Source organism: Balaenoptera borealis, assembly GCF_965194805.1.
Source record: "Balaenoptera borealis genome assembly, chromosome: 2".
In the NCBI taxonomy this organism is placed as follows: domain Eukaryota; kingdom Metazoa; phylum Chordata; class Mammalia; order Artiodactyla; family Balaenopteridae; genus Balaenoptera; species Balaenoptera borealis.
The window spans coordinates 129,132,734-129,140,552 of record NC_138867.1 but is presented as its reverse complement, the minus strand read 5'-3'; positions in this window follow the sequence as shown (position 1 = coordinate 129,140,552).

The window sequence follows — 7,819 nt, the reverse complement described above, 5'->3', positions numbered from 1 at the left end:
GCCCGTGAGCCACAATTGCTGAGCCTGCGCGTCTGGAGCCTGTGCTCCGCAACAAGAGAGGCCGCGATGGTGAGAGGCCTGCGCACCGCAATGAAGAGTGGCCCCCGCTTGCCACAACTGGAGAAGGCCCTCGCACAGAAACGAAGACCCAACACAGCCATTAATTAATTAATTAATTAAAAAATAAAAAAATTAAAAAATAAAAAAATTTTAAAAAAAGAACATTTAAATAACCAAAAAATCTTTAAGAAAAAAAAGAAAAAGAAAAAAAAAATGATACAAATGAACTTATTTACAAAACAGACTCACCGATTTAGAAAGCAAACTTATGGTTACCAAAGGGGAAAGGTGGAGCGGGGGATAAATTGGGAGTTTGGGATTGACATATACACATTGCTATATTTAAAAGAGATAACCGGGACTTCCCTGGTGGTCCAGTGGTTAAGACTCTATGCTCCCAATGCAGGGAGCCCAGGTTTGATCCCTGGTCAGGGAACTAGATCCTGCACGCCTCAACTAAAGGTCCCGCTTGCGCAACTAAGACCCAGCGCAGCCAAATAAATATTAAAATAGATAACCAACAAGGACCTACTGTGTAGCCCAGGGAACTGTGCTCAGTATTCTGTAATAACCTAAATGGGAAAAGAATCTGAAAAAGAATAAATGTATATGTATAACTGAATCACTTTGCTGTACATCTGAAACTAACACAGCATTGTAAATCAACTGTACTCCAATATAAAAGTTAAAAAATAATAATAAAATAAAAAACAAAATATGTGACGAAGGATACAGATAAATATCCAGATGGAAGAGATACACAGGACAAGGTGTGTAGGAAGGGGCTTGCAGCTTCCATGCCCTCCTGTGGTGCCCCACTCTCCCAGAACTTGCCCATTAGCTCCAGAAGCTCTCCAAACCCCATACTTTGGGGATATTTATGGAGGAGACTTCTTCACGTTGGCATGATCCATCAACTCATTCTCCAGCCCCTCTCCCCCTCCCAGAGGACGGGGGTAGAGTTGAAAGTTCCAAGCTTCTAGTCATGGCTTGCTCTTGATGGTGACCAGCCCTCATCCAGAAGCCCCCAGGAGTCACCTCATTAGAACAAAAGACACTCCTGTCACTTGGGAAATTCCAAGAGATTTCGGAGCTCTGTGTCAGGAACCGGGGTCAAACCCCAAACATTATAAGATGCTCCCAGCGCTCCTATCACTTAGGAAATTCCAAGGGTTTTTAGAAGCTCGTGCCAGGAACGGGGGACAGAGACCAATATATCTTTTTTCTGTAATTTCACTACAGTGTAAAAGGTTTCCCTAGTGTCCCTGGCAGGGATATATCCTGGGAGCCATGCCCAGCCTTGGAGGGAAAGGAAGTTGCAATGGTTTGGGGCAAGTTTTGGTAGTTTGGGGGAGGTTTATTCTGAAGTTCTTACATGGAGAGCACTTAACAGAGCAGAGACTTTTTCCACTCACATTCTGGTTTAATCCTTGCTGTAGCCCCAAAAGGGCGCCCAACGAGCATTATTATCCCCTTTTTACAAGTTGAGAAACTAAGCCTCCGAGAGAACAGCTGGACTCAACATACTGAAGAGATGGTCTAGAACACTGAGGTCTGGCATCTGAAAACAAAGATTCTCTAAGGAGGTATTCTCTAAGCCACTCCAGAGGAGTGGGGATAAGCCTGGGCGAACTGACGGCAATATGGCCTTTAGAGCCGGTGGTGCTGGGCTTTCAAGCTTTGCTCTGCTACACACTAGCTGTGTGACCTTGGCCAGGTCAATAATTTCCCTGAGTCCCTTTTTCTTCATTTAGAAAATGGGAACAAGAACCCCTGCTTGGCAGAACTATTATATGTATTAAATGATAAGCGTGAAACAGCACAGTGCCTGGGTTATGATAGACGTTCAATAAACAGTTATCATGAATAGCTTATTCATTTCCTATCGCTGCTGTAACAAACTGCCACAAACTCTGTGGCTTAGGACGACCCAAATTTATTATCTTACAGTTCTGAAGGTCAGAAGCCTGAAATGGGTCTCACTGGGCTAAAATCAAGGCGTCAGCAGCGGCTCTTGGAAGATTTTAACTTGCCTTTTCTGGCTTCTAGAGGCTGCCCATATTCCTTGGCTTATGGCCCCCTTTTCTCTATCTTCAAAGCCAGCATCGTTGCACCAAGTCTTCCTCCTGGTGCCATCTCTCTGCTTCTCTCATGTGAGTCCCTTTGTTTCAGAACCAGGTTTGTTATCTCAGCGAACAGCCAGCCAAAACGCTGAGACGCCAGGGTTTGAGAACAGGAAGATCAAGTCTCAAATCCACATCCCCAAAGGCAAGGGGCTCAGAGTACTTACTGAATAAAGGATAAAGAAGCAGTGCGGTCTGAGGCGTGCGGAGCGGGGAGAGCGTGGGAAGCCTGGGGAAAAGTGATTGGAAAAAGGTGAGATAAGTGCTTTTCTGCGCAGGCGTAACTAGGCTACACGTTCTGCACGTTCCGAGGAGTTTTCGGCCCTCTGGGGGCAAAAGATCACTCGCGCATGCCCAGTTGAAGGGTCAGTGGTCCTATCCAGTCCAAACCAGCCCAAACCAGCCCAGCTTGAGCTAGACACAGCTGATTCCAAGTTCCCGGAAAATAACTCGGGCAAACATTGTTTAGGCTACGTGCTGCTTGGAGGACGTGACCTGGATTAGTGAAGGCAGGTGAACTGGATTTAACCCATGGTTTCATTTCTTCCACATTAAGGACGCTTGTGGTTACATTGGGCCCACCTGAATGAATAATCCAGCATACTCTCCCTATTTTAAGGTCAGTTGATGGGCAACCTTAACTACATCTACGGCCTTAACTCCTCTCTGCCGTATAAAGTTCTGGGTATGAGGATGTGGACATCTTTGCAAGACCACAGTATATATTTTTTTAAATCTAAATATAATGCTAATGCTCTAATAGCCAAACGTCTATGGATAGGGGCCTTCCATGAAACAGAAGCAAGCCAGTCAGTGGGCAGGATAAGAGAGGGGCCAGGAACGCCCCCTGGTTCTTTGATTGCCCTAATTGAGAAGCTGTTGTTGGAGCATCCAGCTGGAGGTACCTCTGGGATCTGGAATCCTCTTTGGTCTGGAGTTGAAATCTGATCAAGGGCTGGGTAAGAGTAGCTCTCAGAGCTGGGGCTGTCCTGGCTGGATTCTGCCAGGGCCCACAGCAAACCCTGATTACAGGGTGGCTGCAAACACTTCAGTAGCAGAGGCCCTACCTCCCAGGACGGAGAGCTTCCATGGAAGATGGGGTTCTGTGGGAGCCGTCACAAGATACCTACAGCTTTGGAGCTCACGGGTTCGCCAAGCCAACAAGTCGCTGAAGCAAATTAAAGGAAGATGTCAAGCTTGACTTCAGCTTTGGATGATGATGATCATAACTCAAAAATTGGGAACCCAGGCACTGTGCAGAGTGCTTTCCATGCATTATCTGACCTAACCCTACGAAGCCCTGCCAGGAAGCTTTCACTCACGCCCCGTTTTACAGATGAGAAAAATGAGTATCACATAAGTGACAGAGTTTGCCCAAGGTCACCAAATTAGAGAGATCCTGTCTTATGCTACCTCTTTGTATTCTTCATCTTGCTGGCCCTGGATCTCAATTTTTGCAGTTATAAAATGAAGAGGTTGGACTAAACTGAGATTTTCAAGTTTAAAAACAAACCAATCAATAGGCAGAGTCTAGATAACAGAACCCTCTCTTGAAATGTCGAAAAATAATAATAGGATTGTTCTGGTTGAAGAAGATGGGGGGCTGAGACCCACCCAATCAGCTTTTCAATCCCTACTCTCCCCCTCCTCTCTTGCCCTCACCCCAAGGCAGGCAGTAGGGCAATAGAATTAATTCCTCAGAGCACAGTTTTTAAATTCCTGGACTATATGAGCTCTCAAGCATCCTTCTCAGTGCCCATGTTCTAAATGAATGATCATGTCACCTCCAGTATCCCCCATCCTCCAACTCCTTCTCCTTCAAATAAACCCTCCAATCTCAACCATCAACCCTTTCATAAACTGCTACATTCTTACCAGGAAGGTGCCTGCCCCTTCCCTTCCACCTGAGGCTCCCTAAAGGGCATCTGATAGAACCACGTGGGAATAGCTATTGCCAATGACCAGACAGATCTGGAAGAGGACGTCTGGGATGACACCAGCTCTCTAAATCTTGTTTCAAGCACAGCTGTTCTCTTGCAGAGATTATTACAGCCCTAACCTCTTCCTGGGATGGTTGGAAGCAGAGAGATAGAGGGACAGTCTCCCCGGGGCCTCAGCCTCCCCTGGCTATTTACCTACTGTCAGGTTCTGGGCCAGAAATCCTTCAGGCTGTGCCCCTGCTGGACCCTACAACTGTTGATATTTGTGAGCAAAATCATAGATTCTTAGAGTCAAAGAATCTAGAAATAAACACTCAAACTCTTAGAATTACATAGTCTTGGTATAATCAGGTTCCTTTAAATTAAAATAATACTGCTACCAGTTACTGTTTTTGTGCTAGGCTCCAGGCCAGATGTTTATATACATCATTTAATCGTTGAAACTACCCTATAATTGTAAGATTACTGTTATTCCCACTCTACTCCTGAATAAACTGAGTCTTGGTTTTATTAAATCTTGCCAGTGATCGCAGGAGCCAGGGTTTATACTGTCAGATTTCAGAGTTGCACACACTGTACCACCGATGAATCCCAGATTGCTAGACTTAAAATGATAGCCTCTGACTTTCAGATCAGAGAGGCCTGTTGGGTCTGGAAAGGACTTGGGCGATAACACACACAGTCCGTCCTTGTCACCATAAGGTGAGGAAGCTGAGCTCACAGAGGCGACAGGACCCAGCCACGGGGCACAGACTGGGGAGGAGCTGAGCTGAGTGCTCAGATGCAGGGCTCACTTCCCTCCCCCTGCTGTCAACAGGGCAGTCCTGGGAAAGGCAGAGACAATGCGGGGGTGTGTCCTCAAGAGTCCCAAGGGAGGAAAAAGATCTGCCAAGATGAAAGAAGATGCCCATACCTGACACGACTCAGATGAGCAGGCACAGGAAGCAGAGGGCTCTGGGGTCCATGGTGGAGCCACCTGGAGCCGAGATGCTGATGAGACCGTGGGGCTGCAGGGGAGAGATGGTCGGTGCCAGCCGGGTGCGATCAGGGAAGTGGCGAGGGACCTCTGGGAATGGGAGAGGAGGGGGGCTAATTTCAAAGGCAAATCAAAGTTCTGGCTTCTCCAGTGGACTCCACACAAAATTCTTTTCTCTGGGTTCCCCCTAAGGTGAATGGGGCCATTCAGAGCCCTGCTCAGGAAAAACTAGCCCTGTAGCCCTGAGAGGAGGCCCCCAAGGGCACACGGGTAGAGCTGGGAGGCAGCCGGAGGGACCACTGCAGGTCACAGGAGGGTCATGAGGGGGCCTGAAGGACAGGAATATTTGAGGACAAAACAAATGAGTGTGGTAGGAGGGAGAGGCTTGAACTGGACTTAGAGCAGGGTTTGGCCAGTGCCCCAGGGCCAGATCTGCCTGCTGCTGGCTTCTAGAGAACCTGTGACCTAAGAATGCTTTTAACATTTATATTTTAGTTTCAAAAAATATTTATTTATTTATTTAGATATTTGGTTGTGCTGGGTCTTAGTTGCGGATCCAGGGCTCCTTAGTTGCAGCATGCAAACTCTTAGTTGCAGCGTGCATGTGGGATCTAGTTCCCTGACCAGGGATTGAACCTGGGCCCCCTGCATTGCGAGTGTGGAGTCTTAGCCACTGTGCCACCAGGGAAGTCCCTGGTTTTAACATTTTAAATGGTTAAAGAAAATATTTGGTGACACATGAAAATTATGTGAAATTCAAATTTCTGTGCCCATAAATAAAGTCATATTTGAAAACGGCCACACTCATTCTTGTATGTACTGTCTAGGGCTGTGTTTGCACTTATGACAGCACACATGTGGCCCACAGATCCTAAAATATTTACTGCTGCCCTTGGCAGGAAAACTTTGCCAACCCTTGCTCTAAAGGATGTTATTTCTTAATGCCATTTGCAGCAACAGGGATGGAGCTAGAGATTATCATACTAAGTGAAGTAAGTCAGAGAAAGACAAATATCATATGACATCACTTATATGTGGAATCTAAAAAAATGATACAAATGAACTTATTTACAAAACCGAAACAGACTCACAGGCTTAGAAAACAAATTTACCAAAGGGGAAAGGTGGGGAGAGGGATAAATTAGAAGTTTGGAATTGACATATATACACTACTATATATAAAATAGATAACCAGCAAGGACCTACTGTACAGCACAGGGAACTCTGCTCAATATTTTGTAATAACCTAAATGGGAAAAGAATCTGAAAAAGAATAGATGCATGTATATGTATAACTGAATCACTTTGCTGTACAACTGAAACTATTACAACATTGTAAATCAACTATACTCCAATACAAAATAAAAATAAAAAAATAAAGTATGGTATTTCTAAAACATAGTTTTACTTAAGTAAATAATATGTAAATAAAATTCATTCACAAAAAAAAATTACGGATGAGGTTTCATTTGACCGGCCCCTCCTCCCAACACATGGTCCCCCTCCCCTTGCCTAAGAGATTATTTATTGCCTTGGTGTGTGTTTTTCCAGATTTTGTTCTGCATTTATATAAGCACATGTGTATCCGTAGAAGAATACAGGACTGATTCATGAGCTTTTTTTTTCTGTACGTGGTTTTACACTGTACATATTTTTCTTAAACTTGCTTTTCGGTTTTTTTTAACAAAACAACGTGCTGCAGGCCCCTGTGTAGAGCTACCTCTATGCTTGTAAAGTGCTACATAGTGTCCGATGCCTTGGTTCTACACCAACCATCCATTCCCTTACCACAGCATGTTAATTAGGCTGTTGCAGAGGTTGTTTCCATTTTTTTTGCTACAGGAAACCATGCTACAATGAGCAAGAGATAGCATTTCAAGGCTCACATCACTACATTTATGCCGAGAAAATGTTTGTGAAATGAGAAGAATGGTATTCAACACAGGCATGTCATGGATGGGTTTTCACTCATGTATGTTTGTGACCTAAGTGAACACAGCAGCGCAAATCACTCCGAACGGAGCCTGGGGCTCTTGCTCTCCTGCAGAGTTTGGTCAACATTCTAACTGCTGTTTGTAAGCTGGCAGAAACCCTCCTGTCTCTTGGTTGACACAGGATCTCCCTGTACAAACGTAACTGTCATTCTTGGAAGGAGGGAGGTACTGCAGAGGGCTGGGGGGCAGCAGAGCACGGGGAGCCTGGGGGGCTTGGGGTCCGGTTTTCACTTTGCCACTCGCTGTGTGACCGTGAGCAGCCTCTTCCCTTTGGGCCTCAGTTTCCCCATCTGTTCCAAGAGGGTGACAGACACCTAGAGCTCTGGCCTTCCAGGGCTTTAGCATCCTGTTTTCAGTGGCCGAGTCCTGCGAGGAGGGGCAGGACTCTGAGAGGTAATGGTTTAGCTCCCAGCTTCACGGGCACAGTTTTCTCAATCAAGGTGCTAGGAGCTGGGCAGGTCACCACTTTGGACTCAAGTTCTCTCTGACCATTCCCTAGGGGAGAGATTTCACCAGGATCGCAGCCATGTGTCCCAGATAATGGGCGTAGGGGATCCACCCAAGATCCTGGGTCTAGACCGCAGGCTGTTACACACTCTCAGAGAACCCTATTCCTCTCCGTCCCACAGCACTTACCTCAGTTTGTAATTTTATGATAATTTGTGTGATTGTGCCATGAATGTCCATCTCTGTCCCTCTAGGGCGTGAGCTCTGTGACAGCTGGGA